This window comes from Saimiri boliviensis, chromosome 1, assembly GCF_048565385.1.
Source record: "Saimiri boliviensis isolate mSaiBol1 chromosome 1, mSaiBol1.pri, whole genome shotgun sequence".
Classification (NCBI taxonomy): Eukaryota; Metazoa; Chordata; class Mammalia; order Primates; family Cebidae; genus Saimiri; species Saimiri boliviensis.
The window spans coordinates 194,693,551-194,712,839 of NC_133449.1; the positions used below are offsets into that span (position 1 = coordinate 194,693,551).

Genomic DNA, 19,289 nt, shown 5'->3' on the forward strand with positions numbered 1-19,289 from the left:
GGGCTCTCCGGTCGGGGCGCGGGGTGGGCTGGGGGCCGGGCCGCTTGCATTACCTCCCATGCGAGCCGAGCCGGTGGCCGGGGTGCGGGCGCTGCTGTCCCCGGGGGTCGGCCCGGCCTTTCCATCACCTGGCTCTCTGAAGGGAAAATCCACACAGCTGGCTGCTTTTTTGTTTCATTTTGACTAGAAAACTCATTTTGAAAAGACACCTCAGAACCATAAGCAAATATCCCAGAGTCTTAAATGCTCTAAAGAGTCTGCGTGAGCCCCTGTCGGGCATGCTGAGCCAGTGCCGGAGGCTTCTGCATGGGGTTTCCTACTTGTTTTTTTTTTTTGTCCAAAGCTAATTAAATAAAAATAATTTGGACTGGCAGCTGTGAGCTAGTTTTCAGTATATTAGTTAGGACCTCTCCAGTTTTCCACAGTAGTAATTTTTTTAAAAGAAAGTATTTTAAAATATTCTTACATTTACTATTTTTTTTTAATTATCCTTTTAATTTTGGGAAACAAGGGTGAGTGAGAAAGGCTACATGATCTGGAAGTAAAAATACACCATTATATAGACTTGAACTGTCATCCCCTGAACCCATATTGCACGTCTACAAAGTAGGAGAACTTGTCTTTCTCCAAGTGTTTAGTATTCCTTAGATTAGTAAGGAATACTAAAAACAAGCCTGATGGTAAGACGCATTTGGGACTTCTGTTTAAAATACATACCCGCTACCTCTGAAAGTTTTAATTTGGTAAGCTCAATTTCCAGAATCTTTATTTCTTTTATTATTATTATTTGATTTGATTTGATTTGATGTTCTGGGATACATATGCAGGACGTGCAGTTTTGTTACATAGATAAACGTGTGCCATGGTGGTTGCTGCACCTATCAGCCCATCAGTCCTTACATTTTAATATTTTTAAGTGATTGGTTACCAACCGAGTTAAACAACTCCATTTTATATCTGGTTCAAATCAGAAAATAGATAAGCAAGTATAGGATATTGACACCTACGTTTGAAGCAAAGTGAATGTGACATGTATGTCTTACAGTATGGGACATGAAGTATAAACCATGTTTACACTGTTGAATCATGTACACCTATCTGTTGAGTCATTTGTTCCTTATGGTATTCTTAAAACATATTCATTTAACAAATATCTGCTATTAAATCTCTTGTCTTTAATCCTCCCTAGACCACACATCCCATTCTAGGTCCCGCTCCACTTCTTTGCTTCTCTTTATAACAAACAAAAAATCCTCTTTGAAACACTTGTCTCTAAGTCTCTATTTTCATTTCCTCTGTTGTTTCTTCCTACCTGCTCTCATCTGAGGCTTTTTGTCCCCATTAACCCCTACATGGTCCTGACATTGCCAATGACTGCGAAATCCAATGTCTGTGCACAGTTCTTATTTTTCGTGGCCCCTCAGTAGCGTTTGATCACTCCCTCCTCCTTAATATTCTTTCTTCTTCACTAATGTTCTTCACTAATATTCTTTCTCCTTCAATTGGCTTCCAGGTTACCACATTCTCCTGCATTTCATTTCGCTTCATTGTGTCACCAGTCTTCCCCACCACTAAATGTCAGTGTGCCACAGAGTTCGGTTCTTGGCCATACTGTGTCCCAAGGCAATTTCTATCCCAAGCCATATTCCTTGGCTATAAATAACATCTATAAGTTGATGACTTCCAAAATTTTATTTCTAGCTTTACTTCTCTTCTGAGCTCCAGATGTGTATATCCAACTGTTTACTCAGCATCTCCACTTGGAAATCTGATAGGCATTTAAATTTAGTATGGACAGACAGAACTACTGATACCACACCCATTAAGTCCTCCCTCTGTTACTCCTCAATATCTCAATAAACTGCCTCAGTTACTGCCATTCAAGTAGGCTGGAATTCTCGGAAATTACTCTTGACTTCTCTTTTTAGATCGGACCCTGCATCCAAGCATCTAACAAATTCTGTTGACTCTACCTTAAACAGAAGATCCCAAATCTGCCCACCTCTCCCTTCCTCTCTAAGCTAAGCCACAGTCCTCTCCTACCCACATGATTGAGAAGTCTCTGCTTCTACCCTTGCTCCTCTACAGTATGTTCCAAATAGCGGTGATTTTTGTCATACATACTCATTTCATTTCCCTTCAAAACCTTCTAGTGGCTTCTCATCAGAATCACGTGCGTGCGCGCGCACACACACACACACACACACACGACTTACAATGACTTTAAAGCCTTGTGTGATCTAGTCTGTGACTACTTCTCTGAAGTCATCTGACTTCCCTCTCGCCTACTCCACTGTAGTAACACTGATTGTGCTGCTGTTGCCTTTGCCTGCAGCAGGTCTCTGCTAGACCATTGTTCAATGTACTCCCTCACTTCTCTGTTAGCATGCTGCCTCGAGGGTTACTGTGCTATTGCAGCAAGATCCTTTTTGCTGCTGGCCCTGTGGACGGGTTGCTAATTAAATACTGAATGCTACTCTAGTACTCCATGGAGCTTATGGCACCTTTAAAACATTGTTGGTTGCTGGAGTTCTCTAATATTAAAAATACACAACCATTTTTCTTTTGAGCCTCATTTTGGTAAGATAGACAGTTTGCCTTTAATTCTGTGTTTTTATGGAATCTCTTCCTGATTTGGAGATTTGCCCTTTAACATCAGTTTTCATTTTTAGATACAGAAAATGGAAGAAAAATATCCAGTTTATTGAAAAGAATATGTAATAATATTTGGTGGAGGAGGGCAGTTACTTTGCCCTCCTCACCCCCGCCAGTAGGGGCAATAGGAAATAGGAAGCAATAATCTAACATTTGGAGACTCTTTGAATGGTACCAGCAACAGGTAGTTTATGGGAAGAAGAAAAATAAAGAAGCTTGTTCAGAGAATAATATATAAGTTTTTAAGTCCTGCAGTGACTAAGCCAATATTAGAGTTGTCAAGATTTCATAAGATATTATATAAATTTAGTTTGTGGGTTTTTTTGTTTTGTTTTTTAAACCAAAGTCTTGCTGTGTTTCGCAGGCTGGCCTTAAACTCATGGACTCAAGCAGTCTTCCTACCTCACCCTCCCAAATAGCTGGGACTACAAGCACATACCACTGTACCTGGCTCCAGTTCTCTTTTGAGAACTATGTGGAAATGAAAAACAATATTTTTATCTTTATGAAGAGGTATAGCAACTAAAAGATTGTTTAATTTATAATCCTTATTTCTCATTTTAATCCCAAAGAACTGGTTCTGTTATCAGTAGCATATGTACTATCATCCCTTCTTTTACAAGAAAGGAAGACAATTTTTTCTCATTTCAAAATTAGAATTTAAGATACTTTAATAAATATTTTCAATATAAGAGTAAATAAAATAACAAGTGGATTTGGAATATGGAACAAAGAGAAGAGTAGGAGGGTGAAGCGGAAGCCAGGAGTGAAGTTATTAATAGAATCAAAACACCTGCCATAAGCTTGTGTCCATTGGCCAGAGAGCACTCATTAACCTGCAGCTTCCTAGCAACTAAGTGAAGAGATAGGGTCCACAAGACGAAAAAGCAGTGCCCAGGTGAAGATCAGATAGAAGCGTGTTTTTAAATGTTTACTTGCTCAACGACCAATTTTAGGTACTATGAAGGTGAATGTTCTGTCCTCTGGTACTTAGAATTAAGAAGAGTATGGCCGGGCGCGGTGGCTCAAGCCTGTAATCCCAGCACTTTGGGAGGCCAAGGCGGGTGGATCACAAGGTCAAGAGATCGAGACCATCTTGGTCAACAAGGTGAAACCCCGTCTCTACTAAAAATACAAAAAAAAATTAGCTGGGCATGGTGGTGCGTGCCTGTAATCCCACCTACTCAGGAGGCTGAGACAGGAGAATTGCCTGAACCCAGGAGGCGGAGGTTGCAGTGAGCCGAGATCGTGCCATTGCACTCCAGCCTGGGTAACAAGAGCGAAACTCCGTCTCAAAAAAAAAAAAAAAAAAAAAGAAGAGTATTGGAGAAGCCCTATCTGGCTTAGAGTTAGCAAACCCATGCTCTTAGAATATTTACATATAAATAAAAAACAGATGAAATCAAGTTAAACCTGGAGATAGGCTAAACTCATTTGGAATGTACAAGTAGAGCATGTAAGGAAGACATTTACCAAAGGTGTTGGAAAAAATATACATAGGGAAGATACTATTTAAATGGAAATCATGTTAACATAATTGATATTTAAAAATATAAAGCCTAGAAAATGAATTTTTATTTACTAAAAATCTATTTTTTCAGATTGTATGATCATTGTTCAAAAAGGTGAACATGTATGTACATATGTGTGTACATGTGAAGAACATATATGAGTTCTTCACATATATATGAAAGAATATACACATATACACATTTATCTATTCTTATGCATATACCATTCACAGACTATCAGTGTTAACTTTTTGGTATTCACTTGGCCCTTTAACAATGCGGGTTTGTATCATGTGGGTCCTCTCATATGTGGACTTTCTCCAACCAAACATGGGTTGAAAATGCAGTATTCCAGGATGCAAAACCACATGTGGAGGGGTGACTTTTTGTATAGGCAGGCTCTGCAGGCTGACTGTGGGACCTGAGTGTGCTTGGATTTTGTTATATGCAGGAGTCTTGGAACCTCTGGAATCAGTCTTCCCTATCCCTAAGTATAACGAGAGATGACTGTACTTCTTTCCAATCTATTTTCTCTGGATTTTGTTAACAAAAGCTGAGATTATATTCTACATTTCATTTTTGTATCATGAGAAGCGTTTTCTCATGTCATTAAAATGATAAGATTCATAAACATTTTTAATGGTTTAATAGAATTCAACCATGTAATGTGACATAATATTGTCATTCCCCAGTTTTGGGATATTTTGATTTTTACCTCCAATGGAATTTTGACTGGCTTATGATACTACATACAAGATCTCTTATGGTAATAAAATATAGTCATATAACTCATACTTCAAATTTACAAAAAAATGTCTCCATAGATTGCATGATAAGAGAATGCTAAGCAGTTTGAGAGACTGACAAAAAGGCCTGTCCACCTAGACAACACAGAGAGAGAGGGGCTCTTTAAAAGAAAGTAACATTTATTCAGAAATGGGCATTGAAGTGGAAATATGTGTTCCATAGTAAATTGTGTGTACTAGGAAAGTAAAGGCAGACAAAGATTTTTAAAGTAAAGATGAGGATGTTTACATAATTGTTTTGAGATAATTATTTTTGGCTACATGGATAAATGACAAGTGTGGCACCAGTCTAAAGTTTGACAGGAAGTTGCTGGTCAGATGTTCTTGCAGAACTATTTTTTGTATAGGCATTTGTGCAAGGTTCTAGTTTTTGCGGAGACTTTTTTGATAGTTCTGGTTACTAGGCATTTGTGTATAAGAACCTTTCCTTCATGGTCTTCCCTGGCTCTCTGATGATACAGTTTTTTAACACTAGTGACTCCATTTTGATTTTGACAACTCTCACAGACCCATGAAGACCCATGTGCAGGGAGCTGGAGGAACAAACTGGAAAAAAGCATAACATGAGGTTGAAGGTGAAGGAGTCAGGCTCTGCAGGGTGTTATTTGCCATATCATGCAATTTTTATACCAAGCATGGTAGGAAACCAATGCAGGGTTATAAATGGAAGTAACTCAGACAGATGTTTTGAAAGATTATCCTGGCTGTTGAGAGGAGAATGGGTTAGACTGACTGAGAGTAGGTGACCAATTAGGAGGCAGTGCAGAAGACCAGGGTAGAGACATTGATCTAGAATGAAAATGTGCTAGGAAATTAAACAACTTGAGATTGTCTTTTAGGGTTAGATACACAGGACTTGGTCATCGCTTGGAAGTGCAGGAATAGCAGAGTAAGAGGAAGGTGTCATGGATACCCCAGGTTTTGGGTCATGACAGGACAAATGATAATGCCATTTACCATGACAGAGAAGTCTGGGAAAATGAGGTGGAAGCTACCTTCCAGGCCAGCAAGTAAGACAAATTAAGAGTGCTATGCAATACATGTTATAAGAGATGTGAACCAGATATTATGTGTATAGAGAGGATGAGTACTTAATTCAACTTGGAGATAAAAGGAAATGCAATCCTCGAGTAGTGTCTTGAATCATAAAAAGGAGCTATTCATGTAGTTGGTTGAGGAAGGGTATATTCTAAGATGGAACATGGAGGCAAGACATGACATTTGGAAAAACTGTAAGTAAGTGGATATTGGAACTCTGAAGAGTAATATGGTAGGAGCAAATGTTATGGATACAAGGAGAGATTATATCCTAGAGGGCCTAGAATGTTATTCTAATAAGAGAGAGTTTTTCTTGAAGGCATTAGGGTATTATCAAAGAGGTCTTTAAGCAAGAGGAAAACAGGATCAGTTTTCCATTGCAGAAAGATCTTTCTAGAAATGATGTAAAGGGGAAGAGACTGGAGGCAATGAAACCAGTTGGATATTATGGGAATTTGTAATCCTCTAAGGAGGAATAATATATGTCTTGAACTAAAGCATACACAGGGAATGGAGAGAATGGGAAAAGAGACAGATATATTTAGGAGACAGAGTTATTAGTAGGACTTAAAGTTTAGTGGGTGGAGCTGTGGGGTTTGTTTGAATGGATGGAAGAATATGAGAATGATTTCTAGGTTTCTGTCTTCATAGGTAGAGAGGATATTAGTATCATTGACCGAGGCAGAGAAGATTGAGGAGGAAAGATTGATTGGCTGATAGATTGATTGATCCATCTGTCTGTCCATCTGTCCATTTGCCCTATACTTATTTAGTACCTATTACAGCCCAGGTACTATTATATTGACCCAGTAAGCAAACTTTGGTCAACAGAGGGAATGACTGTACCAAAGCCCGGTTTGATATCTGTTACTCATATTAGTTCTTGTGGCCCAGCCTCCATTGGAATCATATCAAAGTAGTGTGCAGAGTCAGGGGTGCTACAAACCTAGAGAAGGGAGTGCTGTTTGGAAACAAGTCACAGACTGAATTGAGTCTCTATCCATCATCTCGGATGGGGATGAGCTTGTCTCTAAAAAAAAAAATCTCCTGAAGTCATGATATGCCTTTAGCCCTCATTTGTTCCAGTTCATCCAATTGTTAGTCAGCCTTTCAGGCTGCAAGGGTATTTATATGGTGCCTTCCTAATGCCAAAGGATTTTCACCAATTTCTAATTGCCTGCTATTTGTATCTTGTTTTTCTTTGATCATTTCCTGAAGGTACTTTTAGCCAAAACATCCATCATATATTTTTTTCTAACAGGTCTAGCCACTGTCACTTTTATGTAGTCGTTATGCGTGAAAACTGTTCACAAGCAAATGACATTTTGGCACACGATATAAGCACCTTGTCAAGCTGCCATTCAGACTGAGGAAAACCTAGTAAGTTGAATAATTTTGTGTTTTCTGGCTGAGAGCCAGTGACAGAACTTAGTTCCTAAACTGACTGATCTACTAGAAAAAAAATATGTAACTCCACTATTTGGTATTTAAACAGACATACGTACATACATTTATTTATTTAAAATTGTAAAAAGACATCTAAGACAAACAGTGCTCCCATGAATTGGTATTACATAGGAAAGCACACAACCATATGTGTGTTTGGGTGTGTGTGAATTGGTATGTGTACATACATATACCTTTCAGCAACCACATGCAAAGATGCACAAATTCAGTGTAATTTTAACACAGAATTGGGATCATACTGTAAGTATTTTAAGATATTTTGATTTGAGCATTTAAAAAAATAAGTATATAATGTTATACAGGTCATTTCAGTCAGAAGAAACACATTTCAGGCATGTGTGAAGTTACTGAGCTGAAAAGGCTGGGCATCCTGGCAGAAGAGAAAAGACCAAGCACGATACTCACATTCTTGAAAAACGTTTTTATGTAGTAATAACATAAAACACTAAAGTGCATAGAGCAAAGTATGTAGTTGAAAAAATAAAAAAACCAATCACCCATGTAACCATTTTCTGGTCCGCAGTCATTTTTCACAAAGATTGTGTTTTCCCCACTATTCTGCAGTCCCTCTTTTGTTGTACATCAGGTGTCCATAAATGTGTGGATCTGTTTCAGAGCACCTTATACCATTCTATTAGCAAATTGTCTAACATTTTGTCATATCACATTGTCTTCATTGTTGTAACTTTATAGTGAGTGTTGATGCCCAATAAAGCAAGTCCTCCCATCTTATTCTTCCAATTGTAAGACTGTTCTTACCCTTTATATTTCCATAGAAATACTGGAATTGAACCTGTAAAACCAACTAACAAAGTCTTGAGATTTTGATTGGTATAGCATTGAATATATAGATCAATTTAGAGAGAATTGACATCTTTACTATATTGAATATTTCAAATAATAAACATATCTATGTGCATTTATTTAGTATTTTCCTTTCAAATTTTATCTCACTAATATTTTGTAGTTTTCTGTGTAGAAATTTTGCCCCCTTTTTTTGGTTAGATGTATGTCCAACTATTTGATATGTTTTGATCTATTAAAAAATGACTTTTTTGTAATTTTATTTTTTATCTTTGTTACTGTATTTAAAAAAAATCAAATTATTTGTGTTGATCTTACAACATCCAGTGTTCTTGCTAAACTTTCTTATATTTTAGTAGTTTTGGTAATTTATGAATTTTCAGATGATAGAAGTCCCTTTTATTTCCAGTTTGCTAAGAGTTTTTATAATGAATGGATATTGAATTTTATGAAAATATTTTTATATTTTATTGTCAGTGTGATTACTTACATTTGTTGATTTGTGTGTGTGTGTGTGTGTGTGTGTGTGTGTGTGTGTGTGTGTGACAGAATCTCATTCTGTCACCCAGGCTTGAGTGCAGTGTCGTGATCTCAGCTCACTGCAACCTCCGCCTCCTGGATTCAAGCGATTCTCCTACCTCAGCCACCTGAGTAGCTGGGGTTACAGGCATGCACCACCACACCTGGCTAATTTTTGTATTTTTAGTAAAGATGGGGTTTCACAATGTTGGCCAGGCTGGTCTTGAACTCCTGGCCTCACAGTGATCTGCCTACCTTGGCCTCCCAAAGTGCTGGGATTACAGGCATGAGCCACAACACACAGCCACATTGATTGATTTTTATTTGTTAGATCAACCTTATATTTCTAAAATAAACCCAACTTGGTTGTGATGTATTATCCTTTTTATAAAAAGGATCCATTTTTGTCATATTTTGTTTATGATTTTTGAAGTAATCATGATGAGTTAGATTATCTGTAATTTTCCTTTTTGTAATATTCACATCAGTTCTTGGTGTCATGGTTATGCTGGCTTCATAAACATGAGTTGGGGAGTATTTCTTCTTTTGTAATCATCTTGTTTGATTATTTTTTTCTTTACATATTTGATAGATTTCCCTCGCTACCATTTAAACCTGGAGTTTTCTTTGTGGGGAAATTTCCACTTATGAGTCTATGTCTTTAATAATAATTGAGAGAGAGGATTAGGAAGAATAGCTAATGGATACTGAACTTAGGGATGATCCGTGCAGCGAAGCATCTTGGCACACATTTACCTTTGTAATAATCCTGCACATCTTGTAAATGTACCTCTGAAGTTAAAAGTTGAAAAAAGAAATTTAATTCAGGTTATTTCTTCTGTTTCTGTTTTGAAAACTTGTCTGTTTCTAGGAATGTGTTTATTTCATCTCAGTTTTCACTTTTTACATATGGTTGCTCATAATCTTTTATTACATTTTAATGTCTGCAAGATCATTGCTGAGGTCCCATTTTCATTTCTGACATTGGTTATTTGTGCTTTCTTTCACTGTGTATATGACTGTAGATTAGCAGCTATTTTCTTTCAGCACTTTAAAACTATCATTATTTCTCTTGAGAAACATTCTTATTGTTGCATCTTTGAAGGTAATCTATTTTCGCTTGCCGTTTTTAAGATATTTTTCTTTGTCGTTGGCTCTTAGGAGTTTTACTGTGTTGAAGCTAGATGTGATTTTCTTTTTATTTATTTTCCTTGAGGCACATAGGACATTAAAAATGTGTGATTTGATGTCGTTCTTCAATATTGCAACATTATCTCTTAAATTACTGCTTTGGTTTAATTATCTCGCTTTTCATTTGGGACTCCAATTTACGCACATTTTTTATGCCTTCTAATTGTATGTTGTCATGTATACCTTTTACCTGCTTTCTTGTATTTTCCATTTTTTTTTTCTCTGCTATATTCTGAAGGGTTTTTTTCCTAGCTTGTTTTCTAGTTCACAAGTTCCTTCTTCTGATCTAATTTAGTGATAAATCCATCCATTAGTTCTTAATTTCAACTATTATATTTTTCAATTTTAGACTTCTCTTTTTCTTAAGTTTGCAGTTGACAAAATTCTCCATCTTTCCTTCCCTTGTTCAATCACAGTTATTAATAAAAGTTTGAAATCCACATAGATTTATTTCTATTGTTAGCTGCTTTGCTGGTTTCCTTATTTTCTTCCAGAGAGGATTTAATTTTTGCTTCTGCCAGGTTCCTGGTAGCAGTAACAGTCTGTGATCACTTTAATCTGATTTCAGCAATGGGGATTCTTAAAAAGAAGGGTTACATTCTTGGGAGGATCAATCTGTTTTTAGATCACCCTTACACCTAGGGTATAGCTTTCAGGGTCCCAACCCAAAGCACATGACTGGATCACACTTTCGTCTCACTAACCATGAGGGGCTGTCAAAAAGCACAGCACTAGCTTTCCTCTTCTGGAATTGGAAAACACTCTAGGAGGAGAGTCATCTCTGGGTTTCTGTCTTCTGGATTTGAGTTCCATAATTCTTTACTATGTCATTAGTTCTATGTGCTTCAAGCCATATATATATATATATATAGTCCAGCTTTTCTAGTTGCCCTCAGCAGTAGCATTTATCCAACTTACCTAGTCCACCAGTACTAGAAGTGGAAGCTGCAAATAGCCACCTTTTGATATTTAAAAAACAGGCCAAGAAAGAGCATTTAGTAAAGGAGACTGAGAAGGAGGAGATGAGAAAGAGAGGGAGACAAAGACATGAGTTAAATGGATCTTGGGAAATGCCTTTAGTGACTTTAAAGCCTTAATAGAGAATTAAATAACTTGTCATAGGAGTTATTTCCTCTTTCCATTATAGCCTATATTTTTGGTGGAGAAAGAAAGGTAAGATGATGGTTCTAAAAGGAACGATATTAAATAAGTACAACACACAAGTAAAAGCAGGAGAGCAAAAGTAGAAACAGAAGAACCTGATAAATCTTAAAGAAAACTGATTGTCAGCAGCTCAGACATCTGTATACATCTGTATGCTAATAGATAGGATATGGATGGGTAATAAAGAAAGTAGACTTGAATCCCCTGAAAGGATTTTCCTTGTTAAAAAAAGAAAAGAAAAACCAAAGCAATATAGAAAATGTACATTAATATTGCTTTCTATCAACAAGACAACCAAATTGTACAGAAATTTCTGAATCCAGGTATGGGAAGCACTATGGAAAGGTTTCATGTTTCATTTATTGATAGTTAGAAAATAATCCTTTTGTCTACTTTGTAATCCTTTCTGTTTTTCATATTACATGTAATGCATATGTCATGTTTATATTCACATAATTTTTTCTTTTTTGAAGTAGTGCCTTGCTCTGTTGCCTAAACTGGTGTGCAGTGGTGCAATCATGGCTCACCGAAACCCCAAAATCCTGTACTCAAGTGATCCTCATGCTTTTTAAATTTATTTATTAAATGTTCTTTGTAGTCACCGGGTCTTGCTGTATTGCCCAGGCTGGTGTCAAACTCCTGGCCATAAGTGATCCTCCCAGCTCAGCCTCTCAAAGTACTGAGATTACAGGCATGAACAACTGTGCCAGGCCCTATATTCACATAATTTTTTAAAATGCAGCATAATTGCTCATTTTGAAAATCCAACAAAATATATTCAGATTGATTACTTTCTATTCTGATTGAGTCAATGATTTATGTAATAGGGATGATAAAAAGCTATCTGTTTGGCTGTCTTTATAAAGCTACAGAATTCTGTCAGTCATATATTTGGAGCTGTCTAATTTATTCATTCAAAAGGTATTTCTTGAATGCTAACTCTATGCTAGGCTCTGGGGGATACAAGGCAATTTGATCCTTGTTCTGATCAAGTTTACAGTCTGAAGGGAAAGATGAGAAACCAAGCAGATAACCATACACATAATTAATTAATTATAGTTGTGATTAGTGCCATGAAGGAAAAATACAGAGTGCTAGGCTTTGATAGATCCCATAACTCTAACCTTTCTAAGACAAGCTCTAATAGCTAGAATGAAAAGTATAGTTACTGGCTTACTCTAACTGTAAATGAGTGCCAATAGATAATATTTGATAATCCTTTTATTTAGATTGGGCCTTTGCCATCCTTATTGATTCTCTGCAATCCCCTAAAGAAAGAAAATAAATGATAGCTGATTCTCAAGAAGGTTATTTCAATCTAAGATCAAGATGGACTTAAATTCTACTCATCTTACCCCTATAAATACTTATTACCCTTCTTGGGATTTTTAAATATTCCCAGTGTCTAAGAAGTCTAAGAATAGTCTACATGTTTCTCACCTGGCTGGCATAGATCTGTTCTGCTGTGTCCTGACAGCCTGGCAGAGCTTGGCACTCCTATGCTGTAGTTGAGGGATCAGCAGTCTTTTTCTGTAAAGAGCCAGTGAGTAAATATTGTAGGCTTTATGGTCTATATGGTTTCTGTTGCAACTACTCCATTCTGCCTTTGTAGTATGAAATAGGCCAGAGACAAAAATGTCAGTGAAGGGACGTATCTTCCTTCCAACAAAAAATTATTTACAGAAACAGGTAGTCGAGTGCGTTTTGGATGTTGTATCGATCACAGTTTAGTAGTGAACAGAATTTTGTTAAGCCGAAAGGTATGTATTAAGAGGTATTACAAGATGTACAGTATCATTGGAAAGCTGAATAGCTGCATTCTAGGTTGGGTTTTTAGACACACCTCTCAAAGCCACATAACAGACTTGTCTACCTGCCTGGGGCTTTTGGCACACTCAGAAGCCTCCTGCCAAATCAGGGAGTAGCCAGCTCCTTAATTACACCAACTATACCAGAATTTTAGCCAGCAAAAGAGTTGCCTCATGTTCTATCTCCTTTCATATTAAGCTCAGACATGTAAATACATCTGATTGGTTAACTTAAATTACATTTAGGAAACCTAGCATTGAGGGAGTCTGGGAGATAAAAGTTTTTAGTACTTGTAGTATAGAAAGAACAGGAAGATACAGTAAAAAGAGAGTGGATGAAAAAATGTTCAGTAGATACTGCAGCAGATCTACAGAACACCCTTTTGGCTAATTAACATCATTGACACCCTTCTTTTCAAACCTAAACTTCTAGACAACAGCAATAGCTATGATGGTATGCTATCTCCCAATATAATGCAGCTCTCCTTCGTACAAACAGAAGTGCACTCACCTTCTCTCTAAAAGGTACATCCTGAAGTCCAATAGGTCACTGTGTCCTCTGTAATGTTCATCACAGACATTATCCTGTTATCCAGCACACTCAGGAGTTAAGTGGCCTGTTCCTATTCACAAAAAAAGCAGTGGTGGAGAAACAGAGCAGTGCCCAAGAGGACAAGAACTTAATTCTAGAAGCTTCCACACATATATTTCACCCTCTTTCTTTTTACTAACAAATTCCCTTCAGTTCATAAGCATTCCAAGTATCTCTTCTTTTAATGAAAGCCTCTCCTGAACCAGCATTTATTTGCGACTATTGGCCTCTCCTTTCCCTCTCAGCCAAGCTTTTCCTCTGAATGTCAAGGTGTTAAATGCAGTGGATGCTGACTTCTTGGCAGCCATGGATGCTGACCACTGCCAAAGCACTGTCTTCCCTCGGCTTTCAGATCCCATTCTGTGTCTGATTTTCTTGCTGCTTCCGGGCCACTCCTTCTGCTCCATTATGGGTCCCTCACCCTGCATATGCACTTCAGTCATTGGTTCTGTCTTTAGCTCTCTCTCCTCTCTTTTCGCTACCTAGTCTCAGTTACTCGCATGATTTAAGCAAGAACCTAACTTGTATCCCCAACCCAAGATGCTCTTTTATGCCCCAGATCTACATGTTCAAGTGCCTACTGGACAACTCTTGGAGGCCATGGGCACCCAAGCTCCATAGGTCCCAGACTGGATTACTTGGTCACCCCCACCCCACCTCATCCTGATATTACTTTTCTCAGCGAATGGCACCACCACCCACCAAGTGACACAAGGCACAAGCTTGGGAGGCATCCCTGACTCTTCTCTCTCTGCCACCCCCATTGCCTACTATGTGTCTTTGTCATCACTATCACTTCATCATTTTGGGGCTCTGCTTTCTCACCTAGACTATTGTAGCAGCCTCTTAACTAATTGTTTTCCCAGTCTAAGGTCTTCCAGTTCTGTAACCTAGTTTCTTTACAAACCTAAACTTCCAGACAACAGCAATAGCTATCATGGTATGCTGTCTTCCAATAGAATGCACATCTTTTTTACCTAGACAAAAGTGCACTCACCTTCTCTCTAAAAGGTACAACCCAAAGTCCCTTAGGTCCCCATATCATCTGTAATATTCATCACCAACAATTTTAAGACTATTTTAACCTGCATGAAGTCAGATCAGATCACTCACGTTTAATACCTACCAGGGGCTGTCTGTCTGCCAACATGTTGAAAGCCAAAGTCCTGAGCAAAATGCCTTAGGTTCCTTATACTCATTTAATCTAGTTTACCTTTCCATTGTTCTCACCACTACCTGCTTCCCCATTTACCTCCTCCTCTGTGGACTTGAGCCATAAATGTCTAGTGCAAAATGATCCTGGCATACAGAACTTTGCTCTCTGGTACTTCAATATTTTTTCAAGCACCGCTCCCACTGCCTAGAAAATGCCCACCTGTCTTTGTCTTGCTAGTGTGAAGTGTCCCCTGCTGCAGATGGCCCTCCTGAGTGCTTTCATGGCACCTGATATTCTGTAGAAAGCACCTGTGCAGAGTCCTAATTGTCTTGTCTAATTATCCTGGCTTCACATGTCTAAAGCCTAGCATATATTGTTGCAGAGTGAGTTTCAAGCAAAACATTTGTTAATAACAGAAACATTTATTCACAACAAAAACCTTATTAATTGAACACAGGAATTTTGATTTTACAAGTGTTTGCCACAAGATGGTGCTGTTCAGATATGAAAGAAAAAGGCTCTCCAAGGCTGAAGGATTCAGTACTATGTGAAATTATTTTAAATATGTTAAGATTTTAGTATTGCTACATTCATCGGTCACCCTACTTGAGCAGTCATAAGCATTTCAAGTCAGTTAAACACTTTTCCTCTTGAATTGTTTTCTTTCCTTAGCAGCTAGGGTTTTCTCTACTGGTTTTCTGTCAGCCTTCCTGACCAGTTCTTTCTGCCTCCTTTGCTGGCTCTTTCTGTTCTTTTTGTTTTGTTTTTTTTTTTTAACACTCTACTTTTATTAATGTTTTTTATTAATGGTTTTGAATTGCATGTTGTCATTAGCAGTAATAAGTAAAAGTGACTAACAAATTGCCATAAATCTAACCTGAAGACAGATCATCAACTATCAAAAAATCATTTGTAACACAGAATAAATAAATCACTGCAGGAATAGTTAATAATAATGGCAACAAGAACTCTACCTTCATAATGTTGGAATACCGTAGGGCGGGCTTAGGCTTTCTTTTTCTATCTATACTCACCTCCTTAATATCCTGTATAGTCTTTAATGATCTCATATTGTCTTTTTCAAATACAATCTATACAAAGATAAAGACCAAATATGCATCTCCCCACTGGATCTTTCCCCTACACTCCAGACTCTATATTAAATGCCTAGTCAACATCATCAGCAAATATTCTCAGTTCTGCTTTTAAAATATGCCCCAAATTTATCCACTTCTCACTACTTTTACTGCTACCATCCCAGTTCAAGCCATCATTATTTTTCCATTGGGTTTCTGCAACAGGCTCCTAACTAGTGTTCCTGCTTCCACCCTTGCCTTCCTGCCTTCTATTTTCAATGCAGCAACCAAAGCGATCCTATGAAAACTAGTCAGATCATGTCATCCCTCTGCTCAAAATCCTCCCCTGGCTTCTCCTCTAGGTTATCTCCTTCTAGGCTACCCTTGGCTCCCTCCAGCCCCACTGCACCCCTTTGCTGTTTCTATTTTTTCCTAATAGTGTTTGGATACTTGATTTGTCTACAGCCTTCCTTTTTATCTAATTCTGTTAATTTATCTCATCTTTGATATTTTTGTTTCACTGATTACATATTCTTTTTAATACCTTCTAGAGCAAGGTTACTCAAAGTGCTTGTTCATGATATTCTAAGAAACATGCCCCAGAATGTAAACCATGCTGCTTCCTGCACTCAGAGTATCTTGCTAACAAAGAAATGTCAGCTGAACTAAACAGCATACTTACTGCTGTAATTGATTTACATCTTGGCATAATCTGCTTATCTTCTTATTGGTAACAAACAGCTCAGAGACTGGCAACTTGTTCATGAACTACACTTTGAGTAGCACCTCCTAAAATATAAACATTTGTTTTATAAATTTTTAGCTTCTTTGTTATATATTTCATAACAATAATAGTTGCTAACATTTATCGAGTACTTACTATGTGCCTGCACCATTCTAAGCCATTTTCATCTTCATAGAACTCCTAAGGATAGGCACTATAATTATCTTACAGATAATGAAATCAAAGCATAAATGTATTGATTAAGTTGTACAAAATTCGTTATTTTATAGCGGGAAGGTGATTTACACTCAGGCAGTCTGATTCCAGAGTGCATAGCCTTCATGAAATGGAATTTTAAATCTGTTTTTTGTAGGCTATGATTCTTGTTTATATTCTTATATATTTCCTGTAATGTTTTGCATGTTTGCCATAGCGTATTTGCCATGTTGTTTTTTTTATTCCTCTCCTGTTTAACATAGAGAATTCTACTGAGGTCCTCTTTTGCATAGATATAAAGTAGATACATTCTGGACATTCCTTCCTTCTTGTTTCTGACCTATTGATCTTCCCTTCAGAACTTTAGTTTAAGGGCACCGTTCAGATTGATTATGTTTCTTCACATTTCTGTTGCCTGAGGGGATGGATATGATTCGCTCTGTCAGACTTTGGTCAATATTAATTGATAGTTTTTGTCTTATGTCTTTTCTGAGGCAAGGGATAGAGTTGGGGTGTCATTCTATCAAGTTATAAGTTTAAAAACAAATGACTCAGCTCTACAGAGATCAATTTGACCAAATGAATCACTGTTACAAGTGGAAATCCCACTGGGGGAATTGTTCTGTAGATAAACTTGCACACATATGAAATGCTTTTTGTACAGAATTATCCATTACAGCATAATTTGTCCTAGTAGTAGAATGGAAGCAGCTCACATATCTAAGAACAGGGAGTGACTATGGGATAGCCACAAGCTGCAAGATTATGTAGTTGTAAATAAGAGGAAGTTATCTCTGTACTGTTATGAAAAGCTCCAAAGATATGAAGGGAAAAAGCAATGTATACTAATGTTTATCCACTGCTGTTTGGCATTTATATGTCATATATACATATGAATAATGATACTGTTTTTGAAAAGGAAAGAAAAACAAGAATATTCTTTCAAAATATTCCTATTTTGAATCTTGGGAAATTTTTGAAAAGAGGGAAAGAAAAATAAGAATATATATTCCTAGAGAAACAGTGGAAAGATAAGGAGGAACTGATAAAAGTGGTCACCAGCAGGAGACCATGGGGATAAGTAACAGGATGGATGGAGACCAGTCACCACCTTTTTTTAAAAAAAGTAAATGAAAATATATATACATACACATTTTAATTTTTATGAACAGTGGTCTCATGTGCATGTCTCCCAAGTGGCACCCTCACTCTCCTCCCATTTAGCTGAGACAAGAAGGTGAAACCTAAATTTTTTAAGCCTGGTGTTCACTGTCCTGGTGGAGGAGGAGGAGGACTTTAAAGGAAGCTTTCCAGGATTCTTTTGGCCAACCTTCCCCAGATTTTCTTGGGCATGCTATGCCTTTCCTTTGTTCTAATAGAGCCCTTTTTATTGATGGAGTTAATTGGCGCACAGCGAAGCACAGTCATGCCCTCTTACTTCCTCCCAGTCCTGAGAACCAAAGTGCACTGATGAATCCTGAACATCTCTCCAAGTCTGAGTCACAGTGGTGGTGGGAACAGCACAACTTTCCATATCTTGTTCTCTTGGCAGTCTCCTTACTCCCTCCCTCCAGATTAGAAGGTTATAGTGAAGTTTTGTAAACGTTGCCACCAGCTTTTTTCTCTCCATCTGATTTGGTGGGTAACACTGCTGGAACAACACATCATAGATTTCTGAAGTCTTTTGCTCTTTTTTGCTAATTGGTATTTAAGAAAAATAAGTCGAAGTTGTAATTCTTTGTTTTTATTTTAAAAGATTTTGTGATCTGCCTTGACACACTATCTTACCCTAGAAGTTTTTCATATTGTTTATAAATAGCTGTTGCATTACTTCAAATGCTCTTATCTGTACCAGCTAGTGACTAAGATAATGGTGTTGAATTCAATGATAACTGCAAATCATCTTAACTGACAAAAAATAGATGCCTCTGGATGGTTTAACAATTGTTTTCTTATTCAGGGGAAACTTCTTTCTACAACTTTGCATAGCAAAGCCCTCTTTTAAAATAATGCAGTAACAAAAGTTAGCAGTGAATCCCATTCAATGAAGAGAGTCCAAATTAATTTGGTTTTATTATTTTGGATGTATGCATGTCACATTTTAGAGTTATTAAGCCTTAGAATACCTCTTGGTAATTAGCACAATACACCACAGAGCCAGAACCTAAAGTGCAGAGAGTGAATGTCAGCAATTTCCTCACTAGTCAGATGCAGCTGCAAACATTTACTCATATACATTAGAATGAAATTCTCTACGTTTTTTTTCCCTTGGTTTTTGTTCTCATGACAGTTTTCACCACTTTTGTTGAACAGTTTCTTCTAAACCTCAATTATTTAGCATATGTAGCCATGTTATGTTGTTATGAATGTTATTATAATTTCTTCTTGAGGTCTGGCCTTTGCCTATATAGAGTAAGTAAAAATGCTCTGGAATATAGCCTGTGGCTATATTTGACAATATGAAACCTATATTTATATATTCTAAATGTTCTGTCTTTTGATAAAAAGAAAACTGCCATTTGTGGTGGGGGGTTTATTAGGAATATCGCCACCATTTTCTGA

At 37.3% G+C, this 19,289-nt stretch overlaps 1 protein-coding gene across 3 annotated transcripts in view; it reads left to right on the forward strand.

The window, feature by feature from the left end:
- TICAM2 (TIR domain containing adaptor molecule 2) overlaps positions 1 to 19,289 on the forward strand; it is a 44,348-nt gene that overhangs the window by 8,136 nt on the left and 16,923 nt on the right. Inside the window, exon 1 of one of the 3 annotated variants that reach the window (XM_074382428.1) lies at positions 18 to 7,390. The exons of the other annotated variants lie outside the window; for them this stretch is intronic. The gene's annotated coding sequence lies outside the window, so the exon portion shown is untranslated. Of the gene's footprint in view, positions 1 to 17; positions 7,391 to 19,289 lie in introns of those variants that run through there. 3 annotated transcript variants of the gene reach the window in all.